Here is a 17408-nt window from a genome sequence, read left to right as displayed (position 1 = left end):
TTTCTTCCTTATATCTTATCTAAATATACCCTCTTTTCAGCTTAAAGCCATTACCCCTCATCCTATCACTACATGTCCTTGTAAAAAGTCCCTCTCCCTTTCTTGTAGGCCCCTTTAGGTACTGGAAGGCTGCTATAAGATCTTCTCGGACCCTTCTCTTCTCCAGGCTGAACAACCCCAACTGTCTCAGCCTGTCATCATAGGAGAGGTGCTCCAGCCCTCTGATCATCTTTGTGGCCCTCCTCTGGACTCGCTCCAATTGCTCCATGTCCTTCTTATGTTGGGGACCTCAGAGCTGGACGCAGTACTCCAGGTGGGGTCTCATGAGAGCAGAGTAGAGGGGCAGAATCACCTCCCTCCCTGCAGGTCACACCTCTTTTGATGCAGCCCAGGACACAGTTGGATTTCTGGACTGCAAGCACACATTGCCAGCTCATGCTGAGCTTTTAATCAACCAGCACCCCCAAGTCCTTCTCCTCAGGGCTGCTCTCAAGCCATTCTCTGCCCAGCCTGTAGTTGTGCTTGGGATTGCGCCGACCCATGTGCAGGACCTTGCACTTGGCCTTGTTGAACTTCATGCGGTTCGCACGGGCCCACCTCGCCAGCCTGTCAAGGTCCCTCTGAATGACATCCCTTCCCTCCAGCACGTCGACCGCACCACACAGTTTGGTGTTGTCAGCAAACTTGCTGAGGGTGCACTCGATCCCACTGTCCACGTGGCTGACAAAGATGTTAAACAGTGCCGGTCCCAGTACCAACCCCCTGAGGAACGCAACTCATCACTGATCTCCACTTGGGCATTGAGTGGAGACATTTGCTTTATTCCATTTTTATTCTAGCCCACAGCCATTGAAAACAAACAAACAAACAAACAAAACCCACATAACAGCAAGTTTCTGGCCTGTAAATTACTTCCATCTCATTCTACCATGTTGGTAGAAACCATGGTGGAAATCTTTAAAGGAAGGAAGCCTCAACTCATCACAACACTCCACTTGTCCGGAGATCAACAGTGGCATGAATGGGATCTGGATAGCTCAGAAAATTAGGTCATTGAAAATCAGGATCACAGAATGTTATTTCTCTTAAGGACTTCTCTCCTTCTTTTTCACTTGAACATCTTCCTGCCCCTAAGGCCTACTGCCATCAATAATATCTGCCTGCTGACGTGGCCATACCCAACACCTTTCAGAGTTCCAGCTATGCTTGTCTGTCTTTAAAGACAGACTTTGGATTGAAAAAAACCAATCTTGCTGCATCACATCAGTCACATACTCCACTCATTTCAAAAGTGACTTGGCTATACAGAAAAGGCTAGATTCAATGCTGTAATATCAGTGTAAACCTGAAATTGGTCCTCTGACCTTAATGAAGTCTTACAAGACCAACAGCAATGAAACAAAGCAAAAACTAACCTGGACTCATATTTCAAACTTAGTACATCATTCAGCTAGCACTGGTCTAAAATGTTTTGTGACCACACAAAAAATACCAGAACCTACTACATTCCCTATGTTGCAAAATGCATGACATTTATTTCAAAGTGTATTTGTAATCAATGGGAAGTTTGTAGGAAATGAAAAAAAAAAACCAAACAACCCAACACCGAAAACCAAACAAACCCCCCAAAACTCAGCTTAGTGAATATTTTTAATTGTGCAAAGACATTATGGAATGGCAAGGAGAAATATCATAGGCATAAACTCCACTAATTATGATTTTTAAGACTGAATCTACACAGCACATTAAACCAGCGTACATTCATGTTTATGATTTACACACAAAACCGACTACCAAATGAACAAATGGGTTTCTCAGGGATACCCACCAAAGCAACCAAGGCTATATCTTGCATTTACTGACCCTTACACCATTGCCATCTCTCTTCTCATCACTTCTACCATTGTAGACCTATTAAAATTTAGACCAATTTTAAGATGACAATCATGATACATCATAACTATAGGTTACAGTACTAGAAATTCATACAGGTTGATCCATGTCTCAGTTGAAAGAACATTTCATATTCTTAGTCTTAACAGGGAAAATTGGTGGAATCTAGGTGCTTTTTATGTAAGTTCTATGCTACATCTTTCCAAATTTTGGCAGATGCACTAGCGTTTATGAAAGGCATTGAATGGTCAGCCCCAGACTATGCATTGCCGTTTTCCATGCAAGATTTTGGGATGTGATATTTTGATAATTATCTAAGGAATAATTTATTGGTTTACTGTGTGAATTCACAAGTGATCATGATTATACTCACTCTTCTAAGCTTAGTCTCCTAAGAATGTTGAAATAAGGGGTGGGATATATTTACAATACAGACACGTATATCAGAGGCAGGCACTTGTAGTTTCCATAGGTCAAGAGAAAAAATATACTCTTATGATGTAACTGGATGGCATGATAGATGTCAGCATTACTATGAGCTGAACCATTGCTCCTGCCTGTTGTCAACAGCAGGAAACTTTTGGTCCCTCAAAGATAGACAACTGCTTTCTAGATGTCTAACGTTAAGTGAAAGAAAGCTCATCATAAGTGCTGGTCTGCCTATGGTGAATCCATGAGACAGTGTCCTATGGAAACTAGGATAAAATGTTACCAATCTCACATATGCCAAACAAGTCAGGTCTCAACAAGCTTGTGAATATCCTGCCTGTAGATCTACAGAGTTTTATAGAGATATATAGTGAGCAGCTGATAAAAGCCAGGGAATAAGTTTTCTGTTCCTGGCTTGGCCACTGTACAACTGCTATGTGACTTCCAGGAAGACACTTAATTCTTTCTGTGCTTCTGCTCCATTTTCCACATTTTGTTTCTCCACCACAGAGAGGGTCAGAGAAGGCTATTCTTCAATCAGCCCTTTGGAAGCTTTTGCTTCTAAAGTGAATTATATAGCAGCCAAAACATATATTTGGTGCTAAGGAATATCCTGAAAGTATCAGCCCTGCAGTTTGCATATATGTATTCTTACTAAGTTTTAGACCCATTATTTCAAAACCTGTGACGTCTCAGTTAAGCAGCCCTCAGGTTCTCAGATTTTGTAGATGCACTCAGCTCTTCACTACCACAGTTGAGGCTAACATCAAGTAATAGTGATAATATTTGAACTAGTTAGTTACACGCATATAGAGAGTCTGCATGTTAAAAGAAATAAATAAAATAGCTTTCTTTGCCTGTAAAAGTTGAGCACGGTTTGTTGTTTTTTTCCCCTTATTTTCTGGGATACATGCACAGCATGTTGTTTCATTGCTATCAATACTATATTGTACACAGTGCGGAATTTAGAATGACAGCAGAATAGTTTATATTGAGAAAATGCTAGCTGAACTGTATTGCAGAGTCTGTGTGTTTTTCTCATTGCTAGATCTCTTTATAAGTGCCTGTAATATCTTTTTAGCTTTTTTTTTTTTTTTTAAAGAAGAGAATATATTTATTATGTAACTGGTTTTATTTTGGTCAAACAATGAGGCTGTCATTTTGTAGAAATATTGAAGGGGGAGGGGAGGGAAGGTAAACATCCAACCAATATTAGCTCTGAAGTGCTGGGTAATTGTACAGGGCCCTGGGCAAAAACAAAACATAGATGTGCAGTAGTCATAGCACATCTTGTCTTAACTTGTCTTTGTTAGTGTAAGTGAAAAGGTTAATGCTGTTCAATTCCGTCAACACAGAATGAGGCACTGTGGCACCTTTGAAATCTAAACTTACCCACAGTACAACTGATGTGATTCTCTCAGGAATCACATTATTTACAAGTTAGTTTAATAATATGAATGCCAATTAAACATGTGCTGGTGTATTATATATTAAAAAAAAAAAAAAAAGAGAGAGGGAGCCCAACAGATTGCTTTTAGTATGCTTATCACAGGGTAAAGCTTTGCTGCTGTCTACCAGCAGCATATGGTAAGGTTTCAGCCACCTACTAGCCATAAGGGCTTAATCCTACTAGCCAAGACAGATACCAGGGATGGATCCCTGCAAGAGTTTTGAATAGCATGCATGGCAGTTCTAAGGAATAAAGCTGCCTTTAAAGCAGAATAATTGATGATGACTTAAATTCAATGCCAATTAAAAATGTCAGAGGCTGCTTCTTGACTGCCTTGCACTTTGTGTAGTCAGTTAAATTCAGAACAAAGCATGTGCAAGAAAGCTGCCAAACCATCCCTGTTTGGCACAGACCAGGCAAAGATATACATGGCGACACAGGTGTAAGTCAGGGAAGAAGCAGATCCTAAGTTTTTAGGGCTGCATCTTCACCAAGAAAAATGCCATCCAGCTCACCTTAAATCTGTGGAATTGCCTAAACTGTAAATCAAAAGCCTCACAATAAAAGTGAAAGAAATATTAGTACTGACTATCTGCTATTTCCTTATGAACCTCTGACTATTCCTACTCCTTTTCAGTTTTCTGTTTTTCAAATCAAATTCTTCAGACCATTCTGTCCTTCAGTGCCAGCATAGTAACTCTTTATAACATAGATGCAGTAACCTCAGGAAATCTGTAGCAAATAGGGATGTAATCTCTCCTGTACACACCTTGCCCTATTAATAGGGACAGAATATTTGGATTTATTATTTAGAGAGCAGTCAGCCTAAAGGGCCAGGTATGGCGAACTTAGAGCTCCCAGCATACTGAACCATTGCAGTGCTGCCGACTTACAACTCTGCACTTGAACAATAGTATTCATTTTTACTGATTGCAGACTCCGGCAATCAAGCCCTACACACAGACATTTCCTTAGATCTTGTATTAGCTTCTACGCATCTGATCCCAACAAGCTGTCCTCATGTGGGAAATGTGACTAAGAGGTCAATAGGAAAATGTAGCCCGGTATCACTACTGCCAACTCTGAGCTGGAAGTATGGCCACAGCCACAGGCATACCTAGCTTGCATAGGATGATTATGATACTGAATCTGCATAATGCTTCTGGCTCCATTCCCAAAACTACCCTCTGTGCTAGCTCATGCAGGGCTGGCAGAGGATTACTCCATGAGGCACATACAATACAGAGGGCCCCTGTTCTTCTGCTCCTATGGTGATGCCTCCCTTAACGCATCATGAGGTCATGCAGACTCCAGACTGGATTTTTCTACCACCATTTATGACTAAAAATCCTTTATTCTTGTCATCCGCACTCTAAGCTTGATTTCAGAGGATTTCAGTTTTCAACATGTGAAAACATGAATATGCCAAGAAGCAGACCCAAAACTGCAGGTATCTTTCCTATATTGCTAAGGATTAAAAGGGATTAAAGACTTTCTCGTATACCAGCAGTACATCTATTCTATTACCATCAGCCCCCAAAATATGATCCACTATTTCAAGATCACTCATTTTGAGATGACCAGCTTTAGAACTGGGCACCAGATTTCCAGACATGATTTCAAGCAGTAGAATCCTGTTAAATTTATTCAGACCAAAGGTATCTGGAGTTGAGCAGTTAAAACAGGGACCCCCCCCCCATCCTACCTACACACCTAAAATCTCCATAAAGTGAACACTTTTCAAAATATATTTATTTTAATTGTACCTTTGATTACATTCCACCTGCATTTTATTTCAAAGCCTTTTATTATTAGCAAAACTATGAGTCACACTCATTATTTTGACGAAGCGAAAGGTTTAAAATACTCCCCTCTGTCTCTCAGCAAGCAAAAGATGGATCAAGTCTACTCCACAGCAATCGCCCAACCTCTTTTATATTGATGCTCTCCATTCACCTTTCCCTGGCCAGAGTAGTTGTTCTGATACGCCTGGAAGCCATCCCTACAGACCTACCTAAATTGCTCTTGAGACTATTATACATTGCCCTACTCCAAGGCAGAAAGTGGATGAATCCACCAGGGAAGAACACGCCATATCCATAATTCCTGTGAGCCAAATTCTTGTCTTCATTTGTATGAGTAGGCAGAAAAAAATAGTGTGACTAATGCTCATGAACACAGGTGTTCAAAGATAGAAGCAGACCTAGCCTGTTTTTGTATTGAAGCCTATCATTTGTACATACAATGTGGAAAAGAGAGGAAATAGATTATCATGTAACAACAGAAAGAAAGTGGTGTTTGCGTTCAGTGCCAAAATAAGATTTGAAGCAAACTGAAGCAGCTGCACACAGGAACATGTCAGAAGCACCTTTCAGACTTCCACCCTCTTTGCTCAAAGAAGAGAACTATCCTACTGTTTGCTATTGACGTCTTTCTAAAACAACTTTAATTTCTCTTGCATTTAATACATGTCAGAGCACTTGACAACACTCACAATCTCTATTAATCAAAGTCTTGGTAGTTGCCACAGCCTGAGAGGGAGTATAATCCTTAAGATTCAGTCCCCCCTCAAAAGGAAAAAAAAAAATGGTGGTAGTTTGCCTGACAACAGGGTAAACAGATTATTGTGTTATTGCTGTCTGATTGCCGGAGTTATTTTGGAGCTCCATAATTCGTTTAAAGAGATTTTTGACATTTATGAAATGACTTCTATAATCAACTGACAGTGCAATATCCTATAATTGTTCAATTAAAAATGACTACTAGTGCATTCATTTATTAGTAGAATCAGATAATTGTCTTGCCACTAAAGAGTACTTCACACTTTGCGCATCAAATGAAAATGTTTGAGTATAAATCTGTGGCACAGCAGCCAAAGTCCTAGGGATTTTTCAAGTGAAGGTGTAATTATTACAGGCCTCTGAAGTAAATATGGTTTCATGTGATAATCTTTAAATGGATTGCGTGTGTCTTACAAGACACACTTCTGCATAAACGGTCACATCTGTCGAGATGGACATGAACAGGTTTTCTGCGGCAGGTAAGACTCCTGTGATTTAAACCAGGGTCAGCTTAAAAATTGGCATCTGAATACCAGAGCTGATCTTCCTTCCTTCCACTCCTCCCATGCCTGGGAGGACACTGTTCTACTGGAGGAAGGCAGCAGAGGGTGGGCGCTCAGGTATATCAGTTTTGCATGGGAAATTGAACTGGAATACGAACCTATAAGCCTCACAGTCCCAGTCACAAATGCAGACGCACACCCATGCCCTGTGCTCCCAGGAGATATCAACATCTTCATGAAATATCTGGTGATTTTTTGGTACATTTGAAGTCCACTTGAGGTCACCGAGCAGCTTGAAACAACTTAAGAATAGAGACTTTCTCTTTAAAATTGAACATTTTAACTCGCATTACCCAAACCATCTGCTAAGCAAAATCACAGATCAATTTTTCATTAAATAATAAAAAAGCTCTGTACATCAAGTAGGTAGAGATCATATGGAAAACTGTGTAAGCAAATCACTGAAAGGCAAGCAGCAGCAGCAGCAACCCCTTCACAAATATAATGATTTTTTTTTAATTATCTCTCTGTTTCTAAGGACAACCTTCTAGAATTCTTGGCTAAAACTCTCAATTTATATTCAGATAATAATAATTAAAGAAATCCAGTGCATAGTCACCAGATGGAAGATAATACTTAATTTGTGGCTGCTACAGTATACTATTTAGTAATGTCATTTCAGAGTCTCAGCTGAGCTTAAGCCCTGCTCCCCTCTTCCATCCCTCCCCCACCACACACCAGTTTGATAACAGAACATAACGCTTCTTCACCTCGCACTTGAGCTTTTCTGTATTGCCTTTCCTCCAATGATCTTCAAATGCTTTAATGAACCAATAATTAACGAGTTATTTCTTATACCGTGGCTTAGCCAAGTGTTACTTTCTCCATGTTATGCAGGGAGAAAGCTGTAAAGCGGGGGGGAATTACTGCCAAATTTTTCGCTAGCAGTCCCAGGATTAGGGGGAGGGTAGCTGGCTCCCATCTAGAGAGCATCAATGGGGGAGCATCTGGAGAGCACCTCGTTTTACAGCGCAGCGCCAATTAAAACCAATGGGCGGACGTAGCTGCACGGAAGCGAGCGGGAGCCAGGCTTCAGCCAGGCACCCCCTCCCTTGGCAGACCTTTACGAGCGGGCTGGTGCTAACCAGGCACACCGGAGCCTGTGGCAGAGCCCACGCCAGCCCTGGCTCTCCCTTTCTCCACTGTGATCACAAGCCCATCCTTCCTCCTACTTAGGGGGGGAAAAAAAAATAAAATAAAAAAATTAAAATCAATGTGTCCTCATATCAGATCAGCTTCCCTACAAAGCTTTGCAAATGACCCATCAAGGATACGCTGCTTCATTGACTGCGTTTTTCTCCCTGTTCTCTCCCCCCGCCTCACACCTTTTCTTGTTGTTGTTTGTTGTTGTTTCAAACCCATTTTTCTACATGTTGTATGGATTTTAGAAAGACTTTTGATAAAGGTGGTCCTGGCAGCTGGATGATAAATATTATTTTCTTAACCTGCCTAGCTTTGTCAGCCACCTGCAACCGCAGCCCGCCACGCGTTGGAAGCAGCTCATTAACTTTCCTACAGCTTCCCAGGAGTTTTCCTTGTTTTCTTTCACCTTGGGTGTGTGCTGCCTTCTCCGTGAACAGTTAACTACCCGAGCAGGCCGAGCGGGCTTTGGCACCACGAGCGTAGCACGCTTCAGGCAGCCTCCCCGCTAAGGCTCAAAATCTCTCTTAAACACATTAAGCAGCCCATTTTGGATTGATAGTGCAGTAATTATTCTGCTTCACCCTAAAAACCATCCTGGGGTAATTGGCGCAGAGGAAAATTACCCAGAGTCCTCTGCCACCTGGTAGTTAAGGAACGAATCCAGGGAAAGATAAGTGAAGCAGGGAAAAAATCGGCACTTATTTGATTTTAATCTCACCACTTTGCAAGCATTTAAATTGCCTTAATCAGGTGGCTGGCTCCCAGCCTAGCTGGTAATCTGTTATCAAATTTGAAACTAGATTTTTTAAAATGTCAGTGTAGGCTGAGAATTGAAGTCTATTAACAGTTATGAGCCTCCCTCCTAAACTTCCATAATCTATGTATTAATGATCCCTTTTACAAAGCTGTCAAATATTACTTTATTATAACTATATATTAGTAACGTCAGTGTAAAAGCAGGATTTAATTATTTATTTTTTCAAGATAGGGGAAAAAAGCCAAACCCCATACACATACACAATGCCAACATTCTTAACACTGAAACCCGATTTTTCCGAGGCAATAACTTGAGTGTATGGAATAACCTTGATAAATGTAATTGAATTTTTCTCTGATAAGATTAACTAGTGGTAATTGTGAATGGGGAAGGTCTGACCCACTACAAATGAGATGTATGACGAGCTGAAAATAATCAATTTTTTTTCTTTCTCTCCCCCCCAATCCCCCCAAATAAAAAAAAAAAACCTGAAATAGTAATTTTGGGCCTGGCAGGATGAAGCATTTATGTCTGAAATGTTTTTGTATGTGCTGATTATCTGCTATCTTCTCCGTGTGTCTAATTGTGCTGAGCTCAGTTTAAAATGAGATCAACACATTTAAACCCCAGAAGGCTTAATTAAGGGAGGGACTTAATGCTTTACAAAAAAGGGGAATTTACGTCTTTTGAGAAATGTAGTATAAATTCTACCTGCAACTTCCCTGACTAGAGTGCTCCAAAAATCTTGTAGTTTATTGAATTGCTTTTAAAAAAACAAACACAAAAGACAGAACTTTAGAACTCATAATTGCTGGTAGTGGTTGAGGGCAGCAATTTTTCTTTTTTCATGCTTACTACTTCTTGCTTTTTGTTTCCACATGCTCTTGTTCCAGGCAGTCCTGATCAAGCAACCGAGAACGCCAATATATAAAACAGGCTTTGAAAACTCTAGCATTTAAACTCTTTAAAAGCACACAGCAGCTACATGCTTTTCAGAGTTGAAGATGCCTCTCTCGTTGCATGGAAAAACACACATGCAAATTCAGACAAAGCACTCCCCTACCTTGTGTTTGTTTCCATTAAGTAGAGAAACTATTGCAGTGGAAATTAAAAAAGGGTGATGGGGAGGATTAATTCTTTTTAGTTATGTGATAAAAGTCAATCAAGTATTCTTTGAAAATAATGCCACAGTTCATTTTTTTTTTCTTCCTCCCTCATTATCCTATAACTCTGACCATTGAACTTTAGTGCTGTAGATCAGGCTAAAACACTACTGACAACTGGGTATTCATATTCTCTTCATTGAATCCTGTGTAGGTTCTGTGAAAGACTCTTCAGAAACATAAAATCTACCGACAATGAAATTAATCACAAAGTACAAAAGAAAAGCAGCTGGCATCCAACTACTGAATAATGCAAAATGTGCAGATTTAAATTACATGTCACCGTTAATGTATACAATATATCTATATCTACACACACACACAGAGTTGTGCTATAATCAGTAAATAATTTTTCACTGTCTACAAAATAACTATTTTAATTCAGAAATAGTATATACTGAAATTGCATCAAAATTAAATACCAGATGAGTTCATCATGATTAATGTTACTGCAGTAAATACCAGAAGGAATTAAGCTCAATAGGAAATGGTTGCAATTTAAAAGGAGAGTTAAAAAAAAATAAAAATGCTTTTATATGGGAGAAAGTTGTAAGAGAAACCAGTAAAAATCTGTGTCAATAACTCTGCATATTCTAAGTCCCTAATTAGTAAACAGGATCAAATACAACAAGGAAAGAAAGTTAAGTTTGCTTCATTTATGTGCTCATTAGAACATGGATTATGTATAAAGGATCTACCTGGAAAACTATAGGAGAGAATCGCTGGTATAGTCACTATTTTCATGCAACGTTATGGGTAAATTATAGTCCTGGAGATTGGCATTATTTTTCTTCTACCAAAAAAAAAATAATTAATATAATTAGAGAAAGAACTGGAGCCTATAATTACTTGCCTTGAATTCTGAAGTTTGCTAGCTCTGAGCTGCACAGCCATATATCCTTGAGAGCAAACAAGAACCCAGTGTACTTTATTTCTCAGCTTTTGACAACCTTTATTATTTCGTTTATCTGCTATTCATAGTGAGATGTAAACATCTTCCCAGTGTGATCCTCATATCAACAGTGGGTCAGTTTAAAATATTGGGAATCAATACGTTATAAAACATCAGCCAGTACTAAAAAGACAGAGCTAGAGCAAATTCATTGAATGTCAAATAAAAAATAAACAAACATGGACAGATAAAAAAAATGTAGCAAGATCATAAATAAAAAGACAAGGAATTAGAAATATATATTTCTAAAACAATGACTTGACAGGGAAGATGTCCCTGCGTTAAATACTAAGCCACTTAGAGCAAGGAAGATGATAGATTTCACGTATGCACAGAGAAAATAAGTAGTTCTAAATGAATCTCTTAATTTAATACAAAAATTGCATGGTAATAGTGCTCATTGCTGTTATAGGAGTGGTAAGAACAGGTAATATGGGTAGAGAAAACTTGGTTCAGATTCATCTTGTTGTTTTCTTTTAATTTATTGGACTAGATGTTTCAGACTGACTGCGTAGAGGCGGCGGACAGCATTCACATCTTAGGCAAACAAACAGGCACCATGGACATCTTGTAACACAAGCTTGACGCAAATGAACCAGGCCTCCCGCTGTTCTTTCCCCTTCACAGGCCTCAGTCTAGTCAATGATAAGCCTATAAGCAGAACTGGTCTAAAAAAAATTTATTTGACAGAACCATTTTCAAACGCAAAAATGTAATTTCATTTAAAAAAAAAATTGCAGGAAAGTGCTAGTTCAGAATATTGTTTGTTTTTAAACCTAGAGAAGTCCATACTGATCCTTTCAACACTGAGGTGACTAATTTCAGAAAGACAAAAATATTTGTTTAGATATCATAATTTTGATTCTTTGAGAATTTCACATTATGCCAAACACATTGATGCAACAGCAGATATTTAATGAGATTCTACGAGATAAAAGTATTTTTATGTTGTATGGCAATGTTTTGCCATGAGCAAAATAAACTGATCAGAAATTATCCAAACTAAATTATGGACTACAACTTCACATTTTTAAAAATATGTTTCATGAGAAGACTTGGGGTTTTTTTGTTAAAAATCTGAAATGTGTTATTTTCTTATCAAACATAAATCCTTCTTCTAACTAACCATGCTTATGAATATAACATACGTTTTTCCTCATTCTCAAATAACTATCAAACTTCAAAACATATAGCTAAAATAGACCAAACAAAAAATGGATATTGAAGCTTTGAAACATTGGGGGATTTGCAGAAAGGAGGAAAACAGATAAGGTAGAGGATAAGGAGAAGAAAGGATGAAAAGGGAAGAGCTGGGATCCAGGGTTTTGGGTCAGATCGTTGTCTACCTTGCAGAGTACAAAACTTCATTTTCTCGTGACCTTCCCTACCACAAGCCCTCCTGGTTCCACAGATCAGCATTGTTCTAACATTGCATTATATCAAAGCAGGATGAGGAACACCAAAATATGAACTCATCTCCCTTATTTCTGCAACCTCCGCGAAACACTGGTCTTCTGCATCACTTCGTTTGACCTTAAACATTTGGTTGTAACCTATTATAAGGTTTCAACACATTTTTTGTTTATTTGGTTTTTGAAAGTTTACTGTCTTTCACTTGAAGATAACTTTTTAAGTGCCAATTTGAAATGAGAAACTTTTGTTTTTTAAATGAAAAAGTACATCCTTTCTAAAATGAGACCGCATCACAAGTATTAAAATATTTTCAAATCTTCCTATTTCTTCTCCCAAATTTCACATCTCAGTCGGATTCTATTCAAATTTGCAAATAGATTTGCAGCATTCATTTCCTCCCCTATAATGACCTTCCCAGCCATTTTGGCAAATAAACTATTAATCACACATATACTGTCCAACACTTAATATCCATCCTATGATTTCATGGGAACCCAGGTGCTGGGAATTTATCATCAGCCACTGCTCACAGCCTTTCTGGAGACCCTCACACACACCACCTGACAGGCAGAAAGTACCATAACAGCAAGAGCAGGAGAAGTGGCTAACCGGTAAGCTGGAAATATAAAGGTCCAATGGAGACAAACTAACAATAGTACAGGAAGTGCAGATCATCCTTCACTGGAATTGATCTCCTACACCTCCTTTCTCATTCCTTTTGCTGGAAGCCTGCAGAAAACAGCAGCTCATTAATTGTGTCGCCTTAGGACCCTCATTTATTTGGCTACTTTCTTTTTCTATCACTTGCTGCAACACCTTTTCCTCCACGCAGAAATCTTTGCACAGAAACAAAGCTTGGCCCGGCCAATGCACTCATGGTGAGTAAATGTGCACTCTACAAAAAAAAAAAATTCACAGAAGTCAAGGATGGGACTCAAATCTTTTTTCACAAGATTAGGTCTTCAGCCACGTTTTCTGTGGTCTCTTGCATGGTTTCAGGGTCCCGTAGCCCTTCTGGCCCTGGCCTTCAGATCACCACCCCTACCTCCAGCCCATGAAGCAAAGAACCTGCTTTCTCCTACTTGTCCTATTCCCACCTGCTCAGCAGTACTGCAGAATGGAGGAGGTACAACCTGCCAGGGCTTTCATTAATTCTGTGCCACAAAATCAGCCAGGAAGTGTCTTGTGTTTCTTCATTTAGATTAGACCTGTTCTTTCTGGTTTGATTCCTTCTGTCATCAACTCAGAGTTTTGGATTTGGGCTCCTTCCAGAAGAGGAGGGTGTTTGAAGACAGGGAGCCTGTTCACAGCTTGTTGAGTCAAACAATATCATTATAGTCCTATACTTTTATAGCATGCCCACTATGCATTGATGTCCCCTAAAGTCATCTGTCTCATTCATTGCTGGTCTTAGTATGGCATCTTTTCTACACAGGAGATTTAAACCTGATACCAACTGGCTTCTAATCACACAAACATAAAACAGACTCGTGTTCCAGTGGTTTTCCTCACTTAAAGACTTTTTAAAGAGATTTTTGAAAATAACAGTAAATACCAGTCTGGTAAAATGGTAAGTCCTTGAAATTTCACTGGGAGACAGATGGTACTTGCTAGCCACCGTTTGAGAAGTCACCCTCTCCGAGGCATTGGTTCTGCATAGGTTTGGCCTGGCAAGTCACAGATTGCAAAGCAGCAGCTCCACCACTTGAAATAGGAAAGAATATTTCTTGAGAGACAAAAACAATAAAAATGAGATCATCTTTCAGGTTTCCTGACACTAGAGGGCAAGCCCATTTTAGGTAATGTTATATTTGATGAAGAATCTTAAAATGTTTCCTTAATAGTGAGTAGTAAACTGTGCCAACTCCCAGTCACTTCTGTCTCCTCAGGGACTTCTCTGGCTTCTGAGGTAGAACAACTCTGCTCAAGTTGGTGAAACTAAGAGGGCTGAAGAGAGTAGTCATCAAACCCTAGACCATAAGTAGTTACCTTCAGTACCTATAAGGAAAGGAGCTGATATTAGTGATGGATAATCATCAGCTCCAATCATAAGGACATGTTCCTTATCCTTACAGATTCTTTATTTTCTTTTAATATTCTAGAATTCTGGTACTTGTTATAAGAATATTGATTGCCCAGTGGTCAGCAAGACGGATACTGGATGGAGAGAGATGTGAAAAATGCTTGAGGAAATACTCTCCCTCAAATTAGCACCTCATCTAACCATTTCTACCCACTAATAAGAAACAAAAGGAAAGCAGTGTTTAAATGATGTCTCTTGCTGCTTTGCAGGCTCCTCCATGGTGCCTTCCTCTTTACTGAAAATCAGACACCGCAGCTCATTAAGCTACACTTTGAAAGATAATAAAGCTTATAGACTCCTTCACTTCTCTGAGGTTAACATTGCTTTAATAGAAGACAATGGTCTTGTGGTTAAGCCACAAACTTAGTGTCAGGGGACCTTGGTTACAATCCATTACACATACAGACTTTGGCAAGCCATATTACTTATCTTGCCTTAATTGCATTTTCAAAGATGAGGGCCGAGTAAGTTTCCCTTTCTACTGGGATAGCACAAGGATAATCAAGGCACAGAATACATTCTCTGCTTCCTGCAAGGACAGCCTCCTTGGGATGAAGGGTTCATGTCCAACCCAGGGGCATGAACTCTTTGGTGCTAATCAAAGGTGAAAAAAAGAAAATTTTTAAAAAATATATCAAAAATCAAAGCAGCTTCCTTCAGATAAGATTATAAATTAATATGATAGAAGTTACTGAAAGAATTTAGAATGAGCATATAAAATCAGGCATCTATACATCTACTTTGAAATTAAGTTGCACATTTTCTTCCAAACACTTGGTATACAGGCATGTAGATATTTCATTGAAAAGATCTGGGGCTCAGGAGCCCATCTTTAAGATGCCTGCTCTTATAAACATAGTCAGAAACTTGGGGTTGGACTCAACTGCCTAGACCCGGTTTTAGCATCATTTTAGTCATCCTAAAGCAACCTACAAACCCCCCAACTGCCGGTCTGGCAGGATGCAGGTCTCCAGTTTGTGCTAGGGCATATGCCATCTATATGTAGGTGTCCTTCATGGCCTGTAGCACCTAAAATGGCATTAGACATTTGCGTTTAGACACCTGAACCTCCCGTCTTTATTTCCCCAAGCAGAAATATTTGGAAAATGGGTAGACATGAAAGCTTCCTAACAGTTCTTATGTATGCTGCAAATCAGGACAAAATTCACCCCTGAAGCTGAGACTACTGACTTCAGCTAAATTATCCAGCATTGCTCTTGATGCACTAATATGTATTTCTTATGTCACACCTAATAAAAATCATCATCACCATTACAATAATATTTGTAAACCTCGCCTTCTTTCAAATACAACAGACTCAGTTTCCATTTGAATATCACAATTTAACAGCAGAGTGCTGTAGTCACTAAGACCTTAAACACTGAAGCAGGCATAGAATAAATGTGTGCAACTACAACTGAGAACAGTAGGAGGTAATTCCACTATCTCGCTTCTGAATTGTGCAAACTACACAGAGGAATGTTCAGTTAAGTCTTGCATGACGTTTTATCATAAATAATTACAGCTTAACTGCACTTGGCAAATAAACTTACAAAGCATTCGCTATAAAGCAAAGCATCTTCTTTTGAAATTTTGCTCATTCACCAGCTAATTCAAAAACCCCAGCAATTTTCCATGCACTTCTTAATAGTTTTTGTAGAACAATGTGGGGGTTTGTAACATGAAGACTGAAAGTATGTGAAACGTAATGCAAATCATTGTTAAAGCTCCTTCATTTGGAAATAACTTGACTTAAACAGACTTCTTTTTAACCAAATATTTCAAATCTGGCAACACATTTGGTAGGGCAGGTTTTAGACTGATACAGTTTAAAACAGTAGAAGTGCTGTCATATCTATGACGAGTTTGTAGGAAGAATTGATCAATTTATCAACAGATTTGTCAGAAAAATACTTTTTCTAGTTCAATATATTTTCCTCCAACTTTGTCACTCAGTTCAAGAAAAGATGTTGCCGTTGCTTGCAAAGCATGTGGAGTTAAAAAAAAACAACCAACAACAAAAAACCCACAGACACCAAACACCACCAAAACCAAACAAACCACACCCAAACCCTAACAAACTCTTACAAAGACCTGATGAGTAAAGCTTCCATACACTAGTAGTTATGGGATGCCATGATAATCTGTGCATTCCAGACTTATTTAGAGAGATTGAGAGTATCATCATTAGTGTAATGCCTCTCTTTTATCATGCTATGTATTGCCTCTGCTTAGAAATATTAATTCACTATAACATCTCATCCAGAAAGCCATTTTCAGTAAGCAATGCCTACTCTCTACACATAGTCATTGTGAAGTCAATGTGATGTTTTTGGACTATTAAAGATCTTTTGCTACTGAAGTAGTGAATTAGATTATGGTCTTATAATAGTTGCTGCAAGCCATTAAAGAAAAATAACCTGACTTTCAGTGACCGTACCATTTGCATGTTGCTCTGTATACTTTCATCTGGAGAACAATTCATTCACGGTAAATAATACACTCATTTAAGAGGAGAGAACTGATGTCCATTTGTTGCTAACTAAATTATCAAAATGGCTGAGAAAAATCGTACCACAGAAACATTTCAGAGAAGAAGAAATCTATGTGTGGACCAATATTGAACTAACACTGGAGACTGACCTTCCTGGTGCTCTCCATCCTCACCTATGTCTTTGTGCAACATAGATTGCCTAGCAAGAAAGAGACGATGGGTTTGTCATAGGAATTATATGATTCAGATGTATTTTGGGAGAATGAATTCATCTGAATTAAAAAGGAGGATTAGACTGCTGAACTCCAGATCTCCTTGTGAGTGCATACTATAATGGGAAAGTACCATTCAGTTTAGAACTTTATCAAAGCAAAGGGATTTTGGATAGGTAAAAAAAAAGTATTCTAATATTGGGGATGACTGAGTGCTTTAATCAAAATGTCAAAAAAAAATTAAAAAACCACCCACAAAACCCCAAACCAGATAGAATTCCCAGATCAGTATCTA

Source organism: Grus americana, chromosome 1 (assembly GCF_028858705.1).
Source record: "Grus americana isolate bGruAme1 chromosome 1, bGruAme1.mat, whole genome shotgun sequence".
NCBI classification, from domain to species: domain Eukaryota; kingdom Metazoa; phylum Chordata; class Aves; order Gruiformes; family Gruidae; genus Grus; species Grus americana.
This window is presented reverse-complemented; position numbering follows the sequence as displayed.